This window comes from Pseudophryne corroboree, chromosome 1 (assembly GCF_028390025.1).
Source record: "Pseudophryne corroboree isolate aPseCor3 chromosome 1, aPseCor3.hap2, whole genome shotgun sequence".
NCBI classification, from domain to species: domain Eukaryota; kingdom Metazoa; phylum Chordata; class Amphibia; order Anura; family Myobatrachidae; genus Pseudophryne; species Pseudophryne corroboree.
Window position 1 is genome coordinate 395,803,979 of NC_086444.1, and position 25,506 is coordinate 395,829,484.

Below are 25,506 nucleotides of genomic sequence, written 5' to 3' on the forward strand. Positions count from 1 at the left end.
TTGCACTGTGTGGCCATTTATGTAGCTGGCACTGCTGGGGGGCATGTCACGTGTAGCTGGCACTGCTGGGGGGCATGTCACGTGTAGCTGGCACTGCTGGGGGGCATGTCACGTGTAGCTGGCACTGCTGTGGGGCATGTCACCTGTAGCTGGCACTGCTGGGGGGCATGTCACGTGTAGCTGGCACTGCTGGGGGGCATGTCACGTGCAGCTGGCACTGCTGGGGAGAATATCATGTAGTGTTCCTGCTAGGCGTCTGTGGCTAGGCAATGTGTCTCAGTGCTCTGCCTGGCGCAAAGTGTCTAACGTGCTCTTCCTGGTGCAAAGTGTATAGGAGGTTCTACCTGGTGCAATGTGTATTTGCTGCACTACTGTGTGGTGTAATGCGAATTGCCACTATTATGTGGCCACGCACCTTCCCCACGAAGCAACGCCCCTAAATTTTTGCTGCGCGCCTTTGGCGCGCACTGTCCATGCTTTAGCGTATAGGTATGGGAACAACAAGCATTACAGAATGTACATCATTTTGCACTCCTAACTTAAAAATGTGCCCTCCCTGTGATCAGCACACTGCCCTAAAAAGTGAACACTATCATGTGTAGCTGGCACTGCTGGGGGGCATAATGTGTGTAGCTGGCACTGCTGCGGGGCATGTCATGTGTAGCTGGCACTGCTGCGGGGCATGTCATGTGTAGCTGGCACTGCACATTATGTGTATCTGGCACTATACTGGAGACATTGTGTGTAAGGAACACTACTGTGGCTGCTATGTGTAAGGCTGCTAATTGTGTGCGTAGAGGGGGTGTGAAAATATATTTATAGCTTGATGATATAAAGTTACGAGGCCATGCCCACTTTTCCAGAGGCCACGCCCACTTTTCCAGGAGCGAACGCGCCTTCGGCGGGTGGGGTGGGGGGGTGGCCATTTCAATCGAGTCTGGCCTACTACAGTATTGTATGTGTACCGTAGGGTGCATAGAACCTTATCCTCATAGCTGACTGTGTATTTTACAGAAGATACACTCCAGCAGCTTTGCCCTGCTTTATGTAAAACGTGTGTGTACGCTTCTATTGAATACAGTACAATAGATACAAAAATAAAAAAAATTATAAAGTGTCAGGGAAAAAATTAACATGCATTCACACTTTGGGAATCAAAACCAGGACTCTAAGCATAGGAAGCAGCACACTTCACCACTACGCCAGGTACAGCCTCTTATGCACATAATGCCAGGTACAACCAATTATACACATTACGCAAGGTACACCTTCTTTTACACATTAATCCAGGTAGATCACATTATTGACATTATGCCAGGTACAGCCCATTATATATGTTATGCCAGGTACAGCTCCTTATATACATAAACGCCAGATAGAGTCTCTGCATTCCATGTGAGAGAGGTGGTGCTGGTGGTGGTGGGGTGATGTGTATGTGTGTATGTCGCCTCACTTGTCCTATATGCTCAGCAACCTGGATCCTGTGCCCGACATTGGCACCTGCTCTGGAAACCACTCTACAGGACAGGCGGAGCGCACAAAGACAGAACAGGATGGAGCATGGGCAGCGCACACAGAAGACACAGTGTGCCCTGCGCTGCCTACAATATATACAACACGGTCACATACGACTACGGACTATGGGTGGGATTCCGTAGGGAGCGCCCACACTGCAAATGCACAGTGAGCAAGGCACCATCCGCACACAAGTAATTACAGCCCGGATATATATGCCTCACTACTGGTACAGTATAAAATGTTATAACTGGTCTTGGAAAGCTGTAAACTTTCTTTACATTTTAAATATACATTTCATGTATGTTTTTTCTTCATTTGTTTAATCAATGCTTCTTGCTGAATATAAAGAGATCATGTACTTATCCCAGAAATTTACTGAAAAAATAAAAAAAGCTTTGACAGCTTTACACATGGCAATTTGCAACAGAAAATAATATTGTTATTATTATTTATTAATAAGGTGCTATAAAGTGTCCACTTTAAGGTTCATGGCTTAAACCTATACAGTAGCAGTTTTTACTAGCTGTGTTGAATAGTCATTTGGAGCTTGACCAAGGTGCACTGGTGCTATCAAAGCTACAGCCGTAAATAGACATTTTGGTGCCCTGTGTCAAAAAGGAAATTGGTGCCCCCACCCCCCCTTCATATTTAAAATAGGGAAAGTGCGCACCAAAGGTGAGCACAAAAAATATAGGGGCATGGCTTCATGGGGATGGGGCGTGGTCATAAAATAATACTTATTCAAATTACGCTGCACAATAGTCTCCATTCATTAAATTATTCCACACAGTAATGCTACTTATATACATTACACCAGGTAGAGCTCCTTATATACATTACTCCAGGTAGAGCCCCCTTTTACACATTGTGCCAGACAGAGCCCTCTATTACACATTACATCAGAAAAGCCCCCTTTTACACATTACGCCAGAGTTCCCTTTTACACATTACATCAGACAGAGCCCCCTCTTACATATTACACCAAACAGAGCCCCCTTTTACACATTACACCAGACAAAGCCCCTTTTTACACATTACGCCACACATAGCTCCCTTTTACACATTACGCCAGATGCCAGACAGAGCCCCTTTTTAAACATTATGCCAGACAGAGCCCCCATTTACACATTATGCCAGAGCCCCCTTTTACACATTATGCCAGACAGAGCCCCCTTTTAACACATTACGCTAGGCAGAGCCCCCTTTTTACACATTATGCCAGACGGAGTCCCCTTTTTACACATTATGCCAGGTAGAGCTCCCTTTTTACACATTATGCTAGAGTCCCCTTTTTACACATTACGCCAGGTAGCATCCCATTTTACACATTACACCAGGTAGAGTCCCCTTTTTACACATTATACCAGGCAAAGCCCCCTTTTTACACATTACATCAGGTAGAGCCCCCTTTTACATGTTACGCCAGGCAGAGCCTCCTTTTGCAAAGCGAGGGTGGGAGAATGGGAGAGAGAGAGAGAGTGTGATGTCATCTCACCCAGAAGACGCGTGAGGAGGGGAGAGAAGGAATAGCCTGGAGGTGGGGTGGAGGGTGAGCTGCAGCACTGCTCAGCTACCTATGTGAGAAGAGGTAGTCGGGCAATGAAGCTGAGTGGCGGGAGTTTGGGCGGACTCCACTGTGTGACAGTGGTGTGGCTGAGTAGGTGTTGCTGGTAGTCCTGTGCCTACAGTGCATAAGTGCTGTGTACCTGGCACCACTGGCACAACACTATGGCCCTTATCAAAGCTCACCCAGGGGATAGTCAAGTGTATCCTGACTCTTTAACTGGAAATGCTGGTATATGATATCACAACATACTGTAGGTAACTTTAGTAAAAACATATCTAGTCTAGGTGTAAGCGATCCAACTTCTGTACATAATGTTGCATATAGAGTATCAATGCTGTATGATACCTGTCTGCTAGTAATAATGATGGCATTTGAAATGCTCTCTCATAACTTATATTAGGTTGGAAAGTTTTTTGCATCACTATCAAATTTTTTTTTTTCAACTCATAGTTAAGATTAAGGATGCCTCAATGAGGTTTAGGATTTATGGGCAGATCCATTAGCAATTGTTTTTACTAAAATCATGTGAAAAAGGGTGTTTTTACACTCTTTGCACATTATTTTAGTATCACTTGGATGCATTAAAGGGCTCCATTATGCTCCAAACCCTTTAATTCTGATTTTTTTTAGTAACCAGATCACATTTCCCATTCTTGCAATGGGAAATGCGATCGAGCCTAATTTACGTAATTTTTTTAAAAAAAAATACTGCAGCGAGACTTGTGATAATTATACCAGCTTCAATGTAATTGTCAATTGGCATAATCGCAGCACTCACTGCGAATCCTGTACTCCTGCACAGCTTTTTCTGCCCCTAGGCAGAGAATGCTGTGAGGAGACCCGGCCAGTGTGATCAGCTATTGGTGTTCGATCAGCTATGTGTGTCTTTCATCTGATGCACAAATTATCCTTGGCTGATCACTTCGTCTACAGTCCTCAACGTTGCTACTGTAGTTTTTTTGTGCTTCAATGCTGAGAAATACAGGTAGTACTTATCCATCATGCAATACCATCAGGGAGGCATCTAATTGGCTCCAAATTTATTCTGCAGCAGGACAATGACCCCAAACATACAGCAAATGTCATTAAGAACTATCTTCAGCTTAAAGAAGAACAAGGAGTCCTGGAAGTGATTATATGTACCACACAGCGCCCTGATCTTAACATCATCAAGTCTGTCTGAGATTACATGAAGAAAGAAGCATTTTTTTTATAAAAAATAAAAAAATACTTTTTAAAAGACATCAGGAATCTCCTTATACATTCATTACACAGTTTTGCATTTGGGGATTTCAGCTTTGTAGTCTTTTAAAAAGTACATTTTTATTTTTTCTTAAATAAATCCTTCACGTGTTTTAAATCGCTGGACTGCATCACATGTTTTTATAGGAGAGATACAAGGAAGCTTGCAGTATTGAGACATTGTTTCACTATGGGACTGTATTGGATACTTTTATAAGAGATACAAGGAAGCATTGACACATGTTTTGAAAGTATGGAATTTCTGGTATAGAAAAAGCATAAGGAAGCTTTTTAACTTTACAATCCTTGGTATGCCGTATAAAGATTTTTTTGAAGGAGAATGTGGGAGAGTTGAAATTGTCTGACAGATTTGGATTTTCATTGTTTTTTCCACCACCCATTGTTTTCCATAACTGGTTGCCATTTTTGAGATAAAAGCTGAAATAAGAATAGCGCTGTAGTTTTTTAGGAGTTTTTTTTAAATCTTTTTTGTTCACATTGTTGCACTGATTGGCTGATCAGTGTTTTCTAAAGAACACAGCTGCAGTTCTTTTACTAAGCGCTTGGATAAGGGTCCCTTCCATCTTACATTGTACCTAGAAGAATTGTTGCTGTTTTAAAGGCAAAGCGTATTGATTTGATTTAGATTTCTCTTTTGTTCATTCACTTTGCATTTTGTTAATTGATAGAAATAAATTAATAACACTTCTATTTTTGAAAGCATTCTTACTTTGCAACATTTTTTTCATACCTGCCTAAAACTTTTACACGGTACTGTATATTAATTATCTTTTTTCACAACATCAATATTTCATTTACATACCTGTAAATTAACAATATTACATTATGTTTAATGTCTAAGTTGCATACATTTCTCTTAATTGTATTGTTTTAATTGTACAAGCTGAATGTACTAAATGAATAGTTTTAATCTTATACCAACTGTTATCTCTAAATGAAGAGAATGGCTTCTTGTAGTAAATGTGGCTAAGGAAGAGAGAAATAGAAGAGCAGACATCTGTGTTATTTGTCAGGCAGTCTGTGCAGTTGGCTCTGGCAAGATTCTGTTTACCATCTCCCTTATGTAATTTAATTCTGTCTCTTGCTTCACTCGCATCCTGTATCAAGGTGCGCTGGCTGACCTTACCTTTGTAATAGGTTGTCTGAGCTTAAGTTATGAGAAGAAGAGTCTGGAGAAATCCGTTATCATTTTTAGGGAGAGAAATTCAATAGACTTAAGGTGAAAGAACAGATAGTGTACAGATGTAACTAGCTTTAAAGCTGCGTCTGTGGTGTTGCTATGAATAACATGCATTTTGAAGTTTGATGGAAACATGTTGCATTAGGCCATGTGTGTTTCCCAAAATGTTAGCTCTCCATCACCTTTGAACATATGCAGAGCCCTTTTTTTACTGCAAGATGTCATGCTGAATGAATGTGTTATGGAAATGAACAAAGACATTAATTAGTTTATTGACTATTAACCAGTAATAATAACCCTTAACTTAAACTAAATTGAAATAAAGACACTGACAAAATAGCTTTTATTGATTGACCATTTTTGAATTAACATAACAGGTGGTTAAGAAATGGGGGAAAGACGGCCCTCGAGGTACAACTTTCGACTCACTTCACCGTCTTGAGCACAGTCTGAACACACATAAGTCCCCTCTCCTAGGCAGGACAAACTCGCCACTCAATAAAGGATAAGTGCCTCATAATGACTTCTTGTGCCACATTGGCCACTTAGTTTTAGCACCTTTCTGCCAAAGCCAGGATCCACTAAAACCTTTTGTTTCATAGACTTTAAATTAGTCTTGTTTTGCTTATTTGTTTATGTTCTCTGTAATTCAGTGCTGTCGATCCCATGTGGCGCCATATAAATAAAGGATAATAATATATATAGATAGATAGATACTGTACATACCCACATGCAGAAACACACACAAACATATATAGATGGCTCCTGACTATTTGGGTGGTGATGACTGGATGTATTGGTCTCTAACGGTCATTTACTGACCGAAGTCGACAGATGGATAAGTGATATTTTCATCTTGCCTTCATTATGTTTCAAGCTGGATATGTAGGCACAGTGATTGCCATGTTGTTTGTTCATATAACTTTTTGAGGACATTTGAAACTGAGCCACCTGTATGAAATTCCTTGGAGTGCCCTGTCTGGGTGAAAATAGAAATGTGATGGTTATTTTCTTTTTGGATATGAGATTATTGAGTGCTCTTTTTAAATATTTACATATATATATATATATATATATATATATATGTAGAAAGAATGGAGGCGGCACTCACGCAGACTTTTGCAGGTGTAGAAAGGTCAGTTTAATGTACCGACATGTTTCGGGGACTAGCCCCGTCCTCAGGGCCTTAACAACCCAAACTGATCACAAAACAAACATTTATACCAAACCCAGAACAAACAATCATGTTGGAATAAAGCTCACCTGCTCCACGGTGCCAAGATGATCGTCCGGACGCCCTGCAGCGCTTCCGCGTCGCCCTCCCCTGACGTCATCCAGCCGCGCTGTTTGTCCGTCTCCATGGTGACCTGACACTGCGCCCGCTGGACACCAGGGGATTCTCAGCGGTCTCGTGCTGCTGACCTGTGATGTCATCTGGCGGCGCTGAACGAGGTAGTAACCTGGGTAACCACATAAACAAAGAGAAAACCAAGTGAAAAAAATACACTAATAAATACATCGTGCATAATACCTTATAATGCTCTAACAATCGGATAACAACGACCTAGTGTAGACAGCAGTTATCTATAGTATATTCATTGGTATAAAATAAATAAATAAATAGGTAAATGGCCTAATTAGACAATTAAACTGATCTGGGTCATGTGGAATGATTAGCAATGTAGTGATGCTCAGGATTAACAGAGCCACCACATAATAACATTATGACATGGTGACCCTCATCTAGAGTAAACAGCCTTAATCCAAGTGTGTGATTACAGAAAACACTGGAGGCCAAAATTCTCACTGAGGCATCGAGGAGAGAGAGTCCCCAATTTATAGATCCACCTGGACTCTCGCTGTAAAAGCGTTCTATCCCTATCACCCCCTCTAAGTGTCTTAGGGACTTGATCGATCAATATAGCCCTAATACTCGCCACCCCATGTTTAAGCTCAAGACAATGATGGGCAAACGGTTGGTCACTGGGACCTTTCTCCAAAGCTTTTTTAATGGCACTTCTATGTAAAGCCATGCGTTCTCGGAACTGGCGTATGGTCTTACCGACATATGCAAGGCCACACGGACAGGTCAAGAGATACACAACATGTGTGGAAGTGCATGTAAGGCGATGTTTGATAGCTATTTTTTTCCCAGTTAACGGGTGATTGAATGTATTGCCTGTCATTAAAGTGTTACAGGTCACCTATGTTACGACCTCTGGTGTAGCTAGGTAACAGAGACGTCTGGGCCAAAGATGATAGTGCCCCCTCTGTTTGAATAATTGGCCATAGGGCTTTGGCTTTTCTTATCCTCTGTTTAGTGGCTGTTGTATATCTATTAACTCCCTAAGTCCCTAAGACACTTAGAGGGGGTGATAGGGATAGAACGCTTTTACAGCGAGAGTCCAGGTGGATCTATAAATTGGGGACTCTCTCCCCTCGATGCCTCAATGAGAATTTTGGCCTCCAGTGTTTTCTGTAATCACACACTTGGATTAAGGCTGTTTACTCTAGATGAGGGTCACCATGTCATAATGTTGTTATGTGGTGGCTCTGTTAATCCTGAGCATCACTACATTGCTAATCATTCCACATGACCCAGATCAGTTTAATTGTCTAATTAGGCCATTTACCTATTTATTTATTTATTTTATACCAATGAATATACTATAGATAACTGCTGTCTACACTAGGTCGTTGTTATCCGATTGTTAGAGCATTATAAGGTATTATGCACGATGTATTTATTAGTGTATTTTTTTCACTTGGTTTTCTCTTTGTTTATGTGGTTACTGTCACAACTGAGGGCCTGAGCTGACGGGAGGCAGCCTCAGTTGTAGGGGCTGAGATGTAACGGAACCTGGGAGGCTGTATCAGACCCCTAGACATGGAAGTAACATGTAGAATAACTGCCCGAAGGCGTGACCACGACAACCAGGATAAAAGTCAATGATGTTTATTAAGACAAACTCCGTAACACAGCAGCAGTAAAGGAAACATAAAAGTCAACAGAGGATAAATACAATTCCTGGGTACTACAGGGTGGCAAGGGCCACAGGCACTGGTAGAGTGAGACAGTTCTATAATCTTCTAGTTGGAAAGTCCTTACCAGGCCTGACTGTAGCAATGGAGAGAACCCAGGATCGTACCAGCTGGTGTTCCAGGAAAGGCTGGGTTGCTGAAGATAAAACGGCTGCTGTGGATACTGGCTGGAACCAGACTGTTGTTGGTACGGAGTGGATACTGGCTGGAACCAGTTAAATAATAAACGAACTTGAGAGCGATGAAATAATAATGAAGTTTAGAGTTTGAGAGCGGTGAAATAATAATACCGGTGGAGAGTGGTAAACTGCAGAAAGGACACCGGCCCTTTAAGAGAAGCTGTACACTGCTGGAAGCTGAGCTGGAAGCAGGTGATTGATGAAGTTTGGAGTTTGAGAGCGGTGAAATAATAATACCGGTGGAGAGTGGTAAACTGCAGAAAGGACACCGGCCCTTTAAGAGAAGCTGTACACTGCTGGAAGCTGAGCTGGAAGCAGGTGATTGATGTAACTGGAAACAGGTGAGTCCAGAATGGATCGGAGAGTCAGGCTACACCGCAGATGGAATGCTGGTGCGGGTCTCTATAGCAGAAGTCTGGAGACAGGAGCTGGAACCTGGAAGACAACCACAGGAGAGAGACAAACTGGAACTAGGTTAGACAACCAAAGCACTGACGCCTTCCTTGCTCAGGCACAGCTTACTTATACCTGCAGCAAGGAAGGGGTTGGCTAGGCAATTATGCAAATCAACAATACAGACAGCAGATTGGTGGAAATGCTCAGATGACAAAATCCAAGATGGCTGCGCCCATGCAGACACTTGGAGGGAAGTTTGGTTTGTAATCCATGTGAGAATTAAAACAGTAATGGCGACGCCGGCCACAGGAGACAGGAGACAGGAGACGCCAGACTGACAAGCGCACATTTAACCACGCGGGCACAGCGGAGGCCGCGGCTGATGAAATCACCACTCTGACATTCTGCATGTGGAAACTCAGGAACAGCGGGATCCGGTCCTGGAACGCTGAGCCAGCCTTAGGAGGCATCTGAAGGGTAAGTAATGGCGTCCAGATACCCGGATCGTGACAGTTACCCAGGTTACTACCTCGTTCAGCGCCGCCGGATGACATCACAGGTCAGCAGCACGAAACCGCTGAGAATCCCCTGGTGTCCAGCGGGCGCAGTGTCAGGTCACCATGGAGACGGACAAACAGCGCGGCTGGATGACGTCAGGGGAGGGCGACGCGGAAGCGCTGCAGGGCGTCCGGATGATCATCTTGGCACCGTGGAGCAGGTGAGCTTTATTCCAACATGATTGTTTGCTCTGGGTTTGGTATAAATGTTTGTTTTGTGATCAGTTTGGGTTGTTAAGGCCCTGAGGACGGGGCTAGTCCCCGAAACATGTCGGTACATTAAACTGACCTTTCTACACCTGCAAAAGTCTGCGTGAGTGCCGCCTCCATTCTTTCTACATGTTTATGAGGTCAACACCTTTGGGAGGGCACCGCAGCTTTATTACTTTTACAGAGGAGTGCCGGGACTTTCCATATATATATATATATATATACTGCTCAAAAAAATAAAGGGAACACTTTAATAACACATCCTAGATCTGAATGAATAAAATATTCTTATTAAATACTTTGTTCTTTACATAGTTGAATGTGCTGACAACAAAATCACACAAAAATGATCAATGGAAATCAAATTTATTAACCCATGGAGGTCTGGATTTGGAGTCACACTCAAAATTAAAGTGGAAAAACACACTACAGGCTCATCCAACTTTGATGTAATGTCCTTAAAACATGTCAAAATGAGGCTCAGTAGTGTGTGTGGCCTCCACGTGCCTGTATGACCTCCCTACAACGCCTGGGCATGCTCCTGATGAGGCGGCGGATGGTGTCCTGAGGGATCTCCTCCCAGACCTGGACTAAAGCATCCGCCAACTCCTGGACAGTCTGTGGTGCAACGTGGCGTTGGTGGATGGAGCGAGATATGATGTCCCAGATGTGTTCAATTGGATTCAGGTCTGGGGAATGGGTGGGCCAGTCCATAGCATCAATGCCTTTGTCTTGCAGGAACTGCTGACACACTCCAGCCACATGAGGTCTAGCATTGTCTTGCATTAGGAGGAACCCAGGGCCAACCGCACCAGCATATGGTCTCACAAGGGGTCTGAGGATCTCATCTCGGTACCTAATGGCAGTCAGGCTACCTCTGGGGAGCACATGGAGGGCTGTGCGGCCCCCCAAAGAAATGCCACCCCACACCATTATTGACCCACTGCCAAACCGGTCATCCTGGAGGATGTTGCAGGCAGCAGGACGTTCTCCTTGGTGTCTCCAGACTCTGTCACGTCTGTCACATGTGCTCAGTGAGAACCTGCTTTCATCTGTGAAGAGCACAGGGCGCCAGTGGCGAATTTGCCAATCTTGGTGTTCTCTGGCAAATGCCAAACGTCCTGCACGGTGTTGGGCTGTAAGCACAACCCCCACCTGTGGATGTCGGGCCCTCATACCACCCTCATGGAGTCTGTTTCTGATCGTTTGAGTAGACACATGCACATTTGTGGCTTGCTGGAGGTCATTTTGCAGGGCTCTGGCAGTGCTCCTCCTGTTCCTCCTTGCACAAAGGCGGAGGTAGCGGTCCTGCTGCTGGGTTGTTGACCTCCTACAGCCTCCTCCATGTCTCCTGATGTACTGGCCTGTCTCCTGGTAGCGCCTCCATGCTCTGGATACTACGCTGACAGACACAGCAAACCTTCTTGCCACTGCTCGCATTGATGTGCCATCCTGGATGAGCTGCACTACCTGAGCCACTTGTGTGGGTTGTAGACTCCGTCTTATGCTACCAATAGAGTGAAAGCACCGCCAGCTTTCAAAAGTGCCCAAAACATCAGCCAGAAAGCATAGGAGCTGAGAAGTGGTCTGTGGTCACCACCTGCAGAACAACTCCTTTATTGGGGGTGTCTTGCTAATTGCCTATAATTTCCACCTGTTGTCTATTCCATTTGCACAACAGCATGTGAAATTGATTGTCAATCAGTGTTGCTACCTAAGTGGAAAGTTTGATTTCACAGAAGTGTGATTGACGTGGAGTTACATTGTGTTGTTTAAGTGTTCCCTTTATTTTTTTGAGCAGTGTATATATATATATATATATATATATACATAGCACATGTATACGTCACACACACACACACACACACACACACAAACAAACATGTCATTAGGCTTCTCCCCCTTAAAGAAAAATGCTGCGATTCTTGTGTCTATCGGGAGGGGGGAGGACAAAATGATGTAATATCTTTAATGTGTAACACAGTATACTCAGCATTTAATTCAACTGGCATACAGTATGTTCTTGGAACTACAGCAGTTTTGTCCTAACAATCTATGCAGACAGCCTGGCTGTATTAGCTTTTAGTGTAACCACTAGGAAATCGAATTGAGACGTTAGGTTTTGTAGCATCACCATGGTTATTTCCTCATCATTGACTCACACAGACATTAATTGCTAAGCTATGGATGGACTAGTGAAAATCCAATTTTTAACCACAGGCTGCTCTCTATAAGATTCATTGCGCAATTTGGGTCACTATATTCTAATCCAAAACTATGGATATCATCCTATCAATATAGTCACTCATACTTGTGCATTTATCAACTTAGTGTTAAACTGTATAATATTCACCTCTGATTAATGTTTCTCATGAGACCCCTGTTCTCATGTGGTTCCATCCACATGTCACGTGCTGACATTTTCCCATGTATAATAAAATAAATGTGTTTAACACTCAAGCCTATAGTTCTAATGTCTTTATCTACACCATCTGGGTTTGGATTACCACTTGGATTAACAATAATGTTCCACAGCCTCTTATGTAAAATTGCATTTCAATTGCAAACTTCCATTTTGCATAGTTCTCTGAGTCTTTAAATTTGATAAAATCCATAATGGATACAGCTACTGTATGCATATTCACATACTGTATAACACTTTTTTAGTGTTTCTGTAATGCAGAATTCTTTGGTGTCTGAGGTGTCTGCGTGCCTTTTGATATCTTTATACTAGATGTTATTAATAAACACCAGTGGATAATAGTTTGTTATACATGCCATTCAGATAGAATTAACCAAAAACTAGTGTTTATTGTAGTTCTCAATAATGGTACAGCTGTACTCACAGTTCTGTTACACAGATTGGAGGAGGACATACAACGGAGGTGGTGCAGTGGACCGGTCATGTATGTAGCAGAATCACAGGATAAACAGGTATTCTGAAAGTCCCCATTAAGCTGAATAGTACATATGTGTGTGTACCACTAAGACACTCAAATACAGTAACAAGATGGAACCATGCATGCGCAGACTAAATAAATAGAGGGCATCTTGGTAATGGTAAATGCTTAATCTAGTGGAGCATTATGGAGAAAGCAAAGTAACATACAGTACTACATACACCAACACAGAACACACATCATCATGGACAATGAGTCCCCTAAAAAAGCAACTAATGGGGTTCAGAATAGTGCCATGCCCTGGCCCAATAATAAGCCTATTCAGGCATCAGACATGCCACTAACTACTTACTAACTTTGCCACCAGTTCTGGGAGAATTTCTAAGCCTAATACAAAATTCCAGGACTATGTGACATAACCTCCCATTTTGTTTAGTTTATGTTTGTTCTTTGTTGCACACTGCCCTCGCAACTATCACCCGTCACACTGTCTTACACCCACACACCTGTTTATTGTTCTTTATTTTGAAATAGGGTATGTAGATGTATTCTGTATATGGATGGTGGAAGTTGCATCATTGCCATCAATTTATATGCATAATTTCTAAATTATATAAATAAAACTTAAATTGTATAACATTAGTAAAAGAAAAATTGAGGGAAAGGAACAACAAATAAAACATTATATAATTGGGAAATGAGAGGGGTGGAATGAGAGGATAAGGAAAGGCAGAGGGGAGAAAGAAGGAGTTAGGAATGGAAGGGTGAAAGAGAAAACCTACAGCCTAAGTAAGAGGTGGACAGTGTGGCCTGATGACAGATAATTAGGTTAGGTAGTAAAGGCTTAACCAGAGGCGTTTCTACAGAGGAGGGGACCCATATGCAGACTCCGTGTGTGTGAGGCCTCCTCTCCTGTAGCTGTCACCGCGACTGTTAGCGCTCTCAGCACTGAGACTCTGGCACAGTGCCAGAGTCCACAGCGCATGCGCATGACTCTGAAAAAATGGCCACCGCGCCATTTTTCCGGAGTCCTACACATGCGCTGTATACTCTGGCACTGTGCCAGAGTCTCTAGTGCTCAGTGCACTAGCAGCTGCGGTGACGGCTACGGGAGAGGGGCCCACACGCGGTCACCGATGGATGCCGGAAAGGTGAGTATAGAAGAAATGGGTGCAGTGTGTTCGGTGTGGGCCCCCTCTGAACCCAGGGGCCCCTGCACCCATTATAGAAATGCCACTGGGCTTAACCCTTTATGACAAATTGCATGTTTACGGTGTATCCCACTGATGGTACTGGTAAAGTAGACAAATGTGGCCCTACTGTAAGTAACCCCCCAAAAATATGGTTTGGTCATTTAGAACCAAAGTCCATCCTAATGGACAACAATTTGCTAGCATTGTAGCTCGTAAACCAAAACATTGCGATTCGTTCTAATTCGATATTTCGATACTCTAGCAACTCCAAATACTGTTCGCATAACGAGTTTGCCATAATTCGATTGATAAAGTACGTTGTTTTACTTGAAAAGTTGGATACTCACCCCATGGCAATCTTTCTAGGTAAAGCCATCTTTCAAACTCGCAGCAACTGTTACAAGCAGATGCTGCAATCTGCCAGAAAAGTCACACAGTATTTTTGTACAGTTAAATGGATATTGGGATTTGAATAGCAACCGTCATCACAATACAGTCTACACAATCATTTGTTTTACTAATGTCTGTTTAAATGGACAAGGGGTCATAAAGAGTTAAAGAGGGGAGAAAGGTGGCACTACAATGGCTCTAAGAAAGGAAAAGACCACAGGAATATCAGCCAGGTAACCAGGCATTCAGGATTGCCCAAAGAGTAAAGGGGGGTACTCATGGAGCTCATGCAGGCTCAATCTAGCAGGTTGCTCATTTCACCCGCTGGGTGAAATGAGCGCCCCCCGTCTCCCCCCGCAGGCTCAGCACACATCGCGCTGTGCTGAGCGGGGGCAGAGATGTGTGCTGAGCGGTTCGCTTAGCACACATCTCTCCCCAGATCTGCCTGTGAATACGGGCCTTAAGTAATAATATCAACCAAATCCATATAACAAACAATCCTTTTAAAGTGAAGCGTACAGTGTGGAAATATTAGACGCTGACTATGGGTAAACACAGAGAGATTCAAAATTCCAAGTGTCAACTAGTTAGAAGTGCTTGTAATGAAGATGTCTCACCTGTGGAATAAGGGAAAGTTGAGGACTGCGCTTTTTCTGCTTTACTCAATGACTTCAAGCTGCTATGGAGAAAGGGGAGGATTCCACTATCCTCCCTAATGATACGACTAAACACACAAAAGAGATATCTCCCAGCGCTAAAACTAAATAGAGTAAATTGACTTAAAAATTGACTTAAAAATAATCATCAGGCATCAATCATAACAGGAGAATTATAAATTGTGAATAAAATTCTTTTATTTAGAGTATAGTATAAAATAATCTCTTGTTCATTCATTCATAAAATAGTCCTAAAATGATTCTATTGGGTCCTAATACCGGTATACTGAAAATAAAATACAAGACAATGACAAAACACACACAGAACATGTAAAACCTGTGATACGCTCTCCTAAGCGATTAACTCACAAAGTTATTGTGGATATGCTCCCAAATGTATCCAGCTATTGCATAGTATATGGTCATATACCTCCCAGACTGGAGTGATTTTCCATGTAAATGAACAGATTTGTTCTGACCAAATCTGTTCATTTACATGGAAAATCACTCCAGTCTGGGAGGCATATGACCATATACTATGCAATAGCTGGATACATTTGGGAGCATATCCACAATAACTGTGAGTTAATCGCTTAGGAGAGCGTATCACAGGTTTTACATGTTCTGTGTGTGTTTTGTCATTGTCTTGTATTTTATTTTCAGTATACCGGTATTAGGACCCACTAGAATCATTTTAGGACTATTTTATGAATGAATGAACAAGAGATTAATTTATACTATACTCTAAATAAAAGAATTTTATTCACAATTTATAATTCTCCTGTTATGATTGATGCCTGATGATTATTTTTAAGTCAATTTTTAAGTCAATTTACTCTATTTAGTTTTAGCGCTGGGAGATATCTCTTTTGTGTGTTTAAGATGTCTCACCTACCTACAGTATAATCTTTGCTGGGCCTGTAGGGATCACAATTTGAAGACACCTTTGTAAACTACTATATGCCTCGCATTTGCAAACTAATAAAATACACCACATATTTTACATTTCCTTACTTAAGCAGTGTCTTTTTTGTGATGATACTCAGTGGTATGCAGTTTCGACACCTTGTTTTGGGTCTAATTTGTAACTGTTCTAACTACTTTCAGAAGCAGGAACAAATCCATAAAATCATTCCATAAATGAATAAAATAAGTGTTGTAGAACTTAGCATGGAAGTTATTATACATCTTGTACAAACAGCCGGATATTAGCATACATGAGGAAGAACAACTATTGCAGCAAATCAAAATGGCTGCGGGATTGGGGGACATCCTTGTGATTGGGGATTTTAATTACCCGGATATAAACTGGAGTAACGATTCATGTGCTAAAGCGAGGGGCAGCAGGTTCTTAAATATGTTTAGGGATCACTACTTGTCTCAATTAGTCGAGGACCCAACTAGGGTTAAAACTACCCTGGATCTAGTAATTATTAATAATGTGGACATTATATCAAACACTAAAGTTGGGGAGAACTTTGGGTAACAGTGATCACTATATGATCACATTCGACATCAGTTTCAGGAAACATAGCTACAGGGGTTCCACCAAAACTTTTAACTTTAGGAAGGCTAATTTCAACATGCTTAGATGTGCACTTAATGACATAGAGTGGGAGGTTCTGTTTAATAACAAGAACACTTCGGAAATGTAGGATGTTTTAAAAGGGTTGCTGGATAGCAATATTCATAACTTTAATCCCATGGGCAGTAAATGCTGGAGTATTAAACTCAAACCGATGTGGCTTAACAAGAAGGTTAAGGCAGAAATGGATAAAAAAAGTAGGCTTTCAAAGCATTTAAATCTAATGGAAAGGAGGAGTCTTTCAAGTATTACAAGGAGTGTAATAAGAAATGCAAAAAAGCAATAAGAGCAGCTAAAATGGAAAATAAAAAGCAAATCGCTATAGAGAGTAAAACCAATATTAAAAAGTTTTTTAAATACATGAACGGTAAAAGGTTAAAAAAGGAGAATATAGGTCCATTAAAAGATGAATTAGGAGCATTGATAAAAGATGACGAAAGAAAGCGGAAATACTGAACAAATTCTTTTCATCAGTATTCACCAGTGAAGAACTGATGGTGGGAGTAGAGCATAACAATTGTGACAGTAAAGATTCATGGTTAGATACTTGTTTAAGCAAAGAAGTAGTCCTGGAGAGACTAAGCAAAATTAAGATTAATAAACCACCTGGTCCTGATGGACTTCACCCGAGGGTTCTTATGGAGCTTAGTTCACAACTAGCATGACCCCTATACTTGATTTTCAATAGTTCAATTAGATCAGGCATGGTACCGAAGGATTGGCGTATAGCTGAGGTAGTGCCATTATTTAAAAAGGGATTCAAAAATCTTCCGGGAAACTACAGACCAGTTAGTTTAACATCTATAGTGGGGAAAATATTGGAAGGAATTCTAAGGGATGGCATACAGGAGTATCTACAGTCCACTAGGATTATTAGCAAGAACCAGCATGGGTTTGTGAGGGACAGGTCATGTCAGACTAACTTAATTAGCTTCTACGAGGAAGTGAGAAATAATCTTGATCAAGGAAAAGCAGTGGATGTGGTCTTCTTAGATTTTGCAAAAGCCTTCTATACAGTTCCTCACAGGAGACTGATGATCAAATTAAAGGAGCTTGGCCTAGGAAAACTATTTGCACATGGATAAGCAGCTGGTTGGATAGCAGGGTACAGCGAGTAGTGGTCAACGGGAAGTCCTCAACCTGGTCCCCAGTAGTCAGCAGAATACCACAAGGGTCCGTACTCGGACCACTACTGTTCAACATATTTATCAATGACCTAGAAATAGGCCTGGAAAGCACAGTGTCAATCTTTGCAGATGATACTAAACTGTGTAAGGTACTTAATTCAGAATTGGATGTGAAGTCCTTGCAGAATGATCTATCTAAACTTGAACTCTGTGCATCTAAATGGAAAATGAGGTTCAATACAGACAAATGCAAGGTTTTTGGGACTAAAAACAAACTTGCATCCTACATATTAAATGGGGAACGCCTATGGGAAACAGAGTTGGAAAAAGATTTGGGGGTATTCATTGATAATAGGCTTAATAACCATACACAATGTCAAAACGCAGTAAAGTACGCAAGTAAGGTGCTAGCGTGCATAAAAAGGGGAATTGAGACAAGGGACTCGGATGTAATCATGCCGCTGTATAAGGCATTGGTACGTCCGCACCTGGAATATTGTGTTCAGTTTTGGGCACCATTGTATAAAAAGACATCAGTGAACTCGAAAGTGTTCAAAGGCGAGCTACTAAATTGATTAAAGGCCTAGAAGGACTGGACTACAAGGAAAGACTTACTAGGCTGAATATGTATACGCTAGAAAAGAGGCGCCTAAGAGGAGATATTATTAATATCTTCAAATACAGTATGTAAAAGGACATCACAAAGAGTTATCAGAGGAATTGTTTATTAAAAGAACACAGTTTAGGACACGTGGGCACTCGCTGCGACTGGAGGAGAGAAAGTTCCGAACGCAACGGAGGAAAGGGTTCTTCACTGTTAGGGCAATCAGGATGTGGAATTCCCTGCCAGGGAAGGTGGTAATGGCGGACTCTGTAATTGGATTTAAAAAAGGAATGGATACATTTCTGAATGAAAAAGCTATCCAAGGTTATAATACTTAAAATATCAACGTGGTTAATCCAGGGGTAACATGAGTTATAGTAGCTAACTAGTCATAAAACATTATTCAGCGGGTATGTAGAATCATCACAACTTAAAACAGGTTGAACACGATGGGCAATTTGCCTCTATTCAACCTCAAATACTATGTTACTATGTTTGTATCAACTTATAACTTTCAATGAAAATAAATCTCTGCACATGATCCTGTAGTTCCATGTCCCAGTTTTGCCAAAACAGTCACCATTAAGTGAGTCTCCTAAATCTCAGAAATGTGTATAGAAGCAGGACAGCAGAAGGTTTATTGGATTTATCAATGAAATGTATTTCACGCTTTTTTTTTTGACTAGTACAAACTTCTCATTGAGTTCTGGTTTATTTTTTTATTTAAGAAACCTGGAAGCCCTACTTAAACTGAACACCTGCATACAGTAAATAGTATATTATATTACATGACACATTGCTAATCAGAGTTTTTGCTTTTTCACTAGAGGTGTTTTTGCACCAATAAAATTTGATAGCCATAATATCAATATCAGAACTGCTCCATTATATGAAGACGTACTTCAGTGCATGCAGTTGCGTGTGGTCCATCCATTATACTATGCAATCTTGACCCTTGCGGCTCACAGAGAGACTAATATTGGTTTAAACATGAAACACAATCTGTTATTATTACATTTTTAAATTACACTCAGTGATGCATGTTCCTTAGAGGCATAATATCTGCATGTAAATGTTATCATTTTGCACTCCCAATCCCCAGCTTCAGACCCGGTAATTGCAATCCGTGTGCTTTCTGTAATTGGTTGCTGAATTAAATGGGAAAGTTTAATTATAGCGATATTTTGCTGTTGTTTCCTTATGAAACATAAGAGATAAGACATATTTGGTCATTACTTTAAACTGAGAGGAGTTTGCTATTCAACAAGACATGATGTTAGAGATCATTTATGCTTTTCTGTATAATTCTGCTTGAATTTAATAGTATTGCCTGTAATGAGAGCCAGAATGACATTACAAGTCATATAGTATATACTACAGAAATGTTGGTCAACATGCTAAGAAATGCTAATAACCACATTAAATGTAACTTTTAAAATCCACCTAGATCTGGAAAAAGCTTTTGGCAGGGCAGAAGTGGGGAGTATGTAGAATTGCAATACAACGGAATATGCTGCGCTATATAAGAAACTGTTAATAAATAAATAAATAAATAAACTGTTCACATTTATTGATTATACATATTTTTTGGGCAAAAGTGTTCCTGGTTTTAATTTTCATTGGTTGACTCTGGTGTAAGTTGTATCTGTTAGTGAGTTATCACTTATTTTTATACAAAGCAGACAGTAATACCACTGTAGGGGACCTTATGTAGGTGGCTGAAAATAAACACAATAACTACACAACAGCACTAAACCCACATGTTGAATGGCAAGTGGACTACCTAAGATATGTGTAGTTAATAATGCAGGCTTTTTCGAGGACACTAGGGTATGTTTTTCATTTGTCATCAGTAGACAGAATCAAGGCCACATTTTCCTTCCTTTATAGGATATTTTGTTAAATAAATGATACATTGAATAAATAGAATTCCCAAGGAGGCTCATTTATGATGTTTAAAATATTTTACTGAAAGACTTAAAGCAGCAGAACCTTGAAATAATGAGGTGTGTTTTTCTAGCATAAATCACTGTGGAAAACTATGGGGGTTATTCAAATGTGGACGCAAACCATAAAAGCAAGCAGCTGGGCAATACCATATTGCACTGCAGGTGGGGTAGATGTAACATGTGTAGAAATTTTGATTTGGGTGGGGTGTGTCCAAACTGAAATCTAAATTGCAGTATAAAAATAAAGCTAACAATTGAGGACTACATGCAAAAGCAGACAAAATTTCCCCTATACAAAAAAAATGGATAAATGTATTTCTTCCCCTTTGCATTGCAAAATGGTTTGTTCCAGATACCAACATACGTGCTTTTCTGCCTTGCTTCCAAATCAGGCCCTATAAGAAATAACTTGGTAATTACCTTTTTTGATTGGTTTGCAGAGCCGTAACTAGACTTTTGGTTTCCTGTGCCAGAGAGAGAATTAGTGGCCCCCCATTTTTCCAATAGGGACATAAGGTGCATGCTTCACGAGGAAGAGGCATGACAAGATTGATACCAGAGAGAGCCCCTTACCACATTTTATATACAATACTTATATATATAGTGTTACAGGTGGGTTAAGTTCGAGTAGACCCATATGGGTGGATTCCCAGAAAAGTACTTTAACAAATAACTTGAATATATAACTATGAATTTATTGTATACTTAGCTAAGGTAATTGATTAAGTCAGCAGATGTTTAATACAGCAATCACATCAGCATACTCAGGAGCCTCACCCTCTGCTGAGTTATATTCAGATCATCCTGGCATTTTCTGCAGTCAATGTTCATCCAGCAGATCAAGGCTAAATTAACATTGACTGGTTCCAGTTTATATAGGCTGGAGAACGCACGAATAAGCTATTTCATATATACAAAGGTCAAATTAGGAAATATACATAAATGCTAAGAAACAATAGGGGGCACTGTTGCCTCAATTTTGAGTGTTAGAAATAACATATTATATACAAAGATTAACATGGATTATATAGAGTAACATACAAGACTAAATGAGTCAAATTAAAATAACAATAAAAAGGGCAAAGTTCACCAAGTCCTTTATCGAGTCCTTTATGCTAACTGGAAATAAATGTCTTCCGTGGTGGCTTTTTAAAGTTAAAGATACCTTTATGGGATAACATGCACTTGCCTTGATGTAAATTTCGGTATGTGTTGTTGACAATTTATGAATATTACATGATGAATATCTCAGGAAGTACTACACTATGGTCTGTTTGGTGTTTTTTGTCTCCCTTTTCTGAGGACACTGTGACAGCAAGATTCATAAAAGTGATCAAGTCTGCAATACCGTTAACCTAAGGTTACTGAAAAGTCATCTAAGGACATTTATTTCCAGTCAGCATAAAGGACTCAATAAAGGACTTGATGAACTTTGCCCTTTTTATTGTTATTTTCATTTTACTCATTTGGTCTATTTTGAAATGGGACTGAGTACCCACTTTGTATGTTTTGAATTGTTGAGCTCTTTTTGCAGGATTTGGTGGTCCTCTTTGTACAGGGGGCAGCATAGGCCCAATGTTTGCGCCTTGGGACATTCCATTTTATTGTTACAGAGAAACACATCAGTTTGTCATAAATATATATATATATATATTTCCCTTGTATTTTATATATATATATATATATATATATATACACACAGGGTGATTCAAAAGTCGCAGTACACCCTTTTTAAAAAAAAAACTGTGCAGGTAAAGGGAAAACGGAATACTCCAGTAAGGTATGGGTGAGGTGGGCTATCTTTTAGGGTATTTTAGGGTATGTACCGAACATGTGGGCCATCTTGAAATCGGCCATCTTGAATCTAAGTCAGTTTTTTCAAATGGAAAAGGGGTTGTGTAACATGTCAGATTTGAAGAAGCAGTTATGGTTCAAAAATTACAACACTTTTTTTGTTACAGGTAACTGAAGATGGCTTTGACAAAAGAGGAGAGAATTTATGTCATTTTGATGTCTGGAGAACAATGTTTCCATGTCATAGCTGCAGATTTTAACAACTGCCACCCAGAAAGACCTCCAATTTCACATAACACTATCAGGTGCCTAATTTCCAAATTCCGAGAAACTGGGACTGTGGCTGACAAGTCACGGAGTGGTCATCCAAAAAGTGCTACTGACGAGACAACCTCAAGAATGGTTTTGGCATCCTTCATGAAGAGGCCACAATGCAGCACAACACCCACACATTAAATTACTGTCATTTGTGGAGAACAGTTCAGCCTGTAATTCCAACATAAAAGTGTTGTAACTTTTGAACCATAACTGCTACTTCAAATCTATTTGCAGCAATAAACTTTTCAGCAAATTTGACTTGTTACACGACCCCCTCTCCATTTGAAAAAATTGACTTAGATTCAAGATGGCCAATTTCAAGATGGCACCCATGTTCAGTACATACCCTGAAAGATAGCCCACCTCACCCATACCCAGGCGTGGATTGGGAACAAAAAGCGGCCCTGGAAAAATTTGTACTAGTGGCCCCACATGGGCAGCACCAGAGGTGTAAGGTCTAGCCATGGGCCATGGCAGCAGCACCCTCCCCCCCAAGACTTTCCAGATAGTGGGCATGTCCAGCACCATGGGGGGAGTTAAAAATAAATAAAAATTAAATATTATGAGCACATTATATGATACACCTTCAGAATTTAGGAAACTATATCATTCTTTAGAAAGATATTTTTTCTTGCATATTACACCAAACGTATTTCAATCACTATTCACTCAATCTTATATGTCAGCCAAGCAGGCAGACAGAGCATACACTAGATCATCTGCAATCACAGGCTAAGTGGCAAAGTAATTTTCATATATGCAAATTATTTGCATCTTATTCATTATGTCTATAAAAAGGACCACATGTCGTCAAACAAAACAGGCCCCACTGGTGCGTCGGCCCACCGGGAACCTTCCCTGTAAACCCTATGGCCAGTCCGCCTCTGCCCATACCTTACTGGAGTATTTAGTTTTCTCATTTCCTGCACTTTTTTTTTTTTTAAAGTGTGTACTGCGACTTTTGAATCAACCTGTATATATATATTTCCCCCTTCTTGTCCTATTAAAAACACCATATTATTTTCATAACAAACGCCAACCACTTTTCTAAAGATATAAAATAAAACACTGATATAATAATCAAATGAAGTTAAAAACACAAATTATGTATAGTCAGTATACAACCTGACATGTAATGGGTAACTAGTACTATCTTCAGTATGTTTATTTAAGTTGTACTTTGCATTGATTCTAAAACACCTGAAAGCATGATATTGATAATAGTGAAACTTGTTTTTTTTATCACTCTTGACAGACAGACAGACAGACAGATAGATAGATAGATAGATAGATAGATAGATAGATAGATAGATAGATAGATAGATAGATAGATAGATAGAGATATATAGACCACTGCAAGGAAATTGGTTTGGTCCCAAATCCTCTATATACCACATTCATGCGCTTAACTTGAGAGTTTGTTGTTCAGTTACAATACCCTTTATTTAATAACACAATTCAATATACTGCCATACCCAGGATTCAAACCTATAACCTGCTGAATTCTAATCAAACACCCTTCTCAGAAGAAATCTCAAGTTGAGTTCATGAATGTTGTATAGGTATTAGCGACAGAAGGGGTCAGGGTAGTAGACAGGTGCAGTCAGGAGATGTTGGGCTTCAAAAAGGGGGCGAGCTGCAAGTGAAAGTAATTAAAACAGATAATTGACAAGTGCCACCAACAGCGCCCCCTACCTTTTTCAGCACTATGTGCAGTGCCCCCTCCACATACACCTAGTTACTGCCCATTGGTTTGTTTATAATCAGACTGCTCTAAATTATTGATAAATATGTAGAAATGTATAAGTGTACTGTATTTGTCATGGCAATTATTCCTCATGGAACATAATGCTGTGAACAGATATACTTTGGAATGTGCCTATTTTCAAATTATCCCCCCTCCTTATTTCCCTTCTACATTCATAAGGTATGCTGAAAGTCTGATAGCCTTTGATTGTGTCTGTCAACCATACTAGTTTATTCTCCAGAGAGATTTAAAAAAAAGAGATAATTATTTGTAGGATTATAGCATGTTTAAAGGTACTAAACTTTCTATTTAAATAATAAAAATACACATAATTGGTATTGCTGATGTAAGTATGCTTGCTATTTAATATATATGAAACTCGTCCTAAATAGCACACCAATCATCAATGCACAGTGGTGCGGAAAAAAATATAAATTATATGTGCACAATACCACAGTGCATCTGTTGTTTGACTACTTTTAGGTGCTATATTGCAAATGTTATACTCTTGCTCCTGTATAATATGCTTTATTCTTCATAGTACACCTGCTTTATTATGCAGACCAATCCATTAATGGTGAATAACTTTTGCATGTGTTGGAAAGAAAGATGATCCTTTATATAGAAGACTATGGACGAGGCTGCTTTGTGTGTACAGCTTGTTTTCCTTGATCTATAAAAATCTCATTAGCCTCTCTTCTCATTTAGCAATATGTAGAAAACTATGCAATGGATTGTGTTAGCATATATATGTTTTATTGTTTGCCACTGGTGCCCTTTAGACAAACACATTTACTTATACATTGAGATACAAATTATTTAATCAGCATTTGTCCTCCTCTAGCATACTGCGTTCTCCACAGCATTAATGTTGTATGTTTTCTTTCATTTGAGTCATAGTTCCATTCAATTTGCTTAAACGTATCCCGCAGTACAGAGGATCTATTGCAGTGCCCCAAAATTAAACCAATCACTTTTAGTGAGTCCCAGTGTCATAATAGCATTGGCGGATATCAGCAAAGAATTGCTGCCATATATGCTAGGAAAGGTTGATTTAAAAATATTTATTTTTGTACCACACAAGAAACAGAAAAAAGGAAAAAAAAAGCAGGTGCACACTCTAAGCATTATGAATACTGATAGTCAAAATGATTTTGCTAAACTCTGACAATTCACATGGAATATAAGTGACAAATGTGGCCGAACACATTTTCAGCTGATGCGACCCCCTCTCTCTGCTGGTCTTTAACAGGTAAATTGGATTCTTACTCCCAGCATCTCTGTATCTGCTATGTGCCTTTTCTGCTAAACACTGTTAGGTAAATTGGACT

General features: G+C 40.3%; 1 long non-coding RNA gene across 2 annotated transcripts in view; it reads left to right on the forward strand.

Annotated features, from left to right (window-relative positions):
- Window positions 1–25,506, forward strand: part of LOC134887300 (uncharacterized) — an 87,879-nt gene that overhangs the window by 31,688 nt on the left and 30,685 nt on the right. Inside the window, exon 3 of one of the 2 annotated variants that reach the window (XR_010171018.1) lies at window positions 22,278–24,525. The exons of the other annotated variant lie outside the window; for it this stretch is intronic. This is a non-coding gene — a long non-coding RNA (uncharacterized LOC134887300). Of the gene's footprint in view, window positions 1–22,277; window positions 24,526–25,506 lie in introns of those variants that run through there. 2 annotated transcript variants of the gene reach the window in all.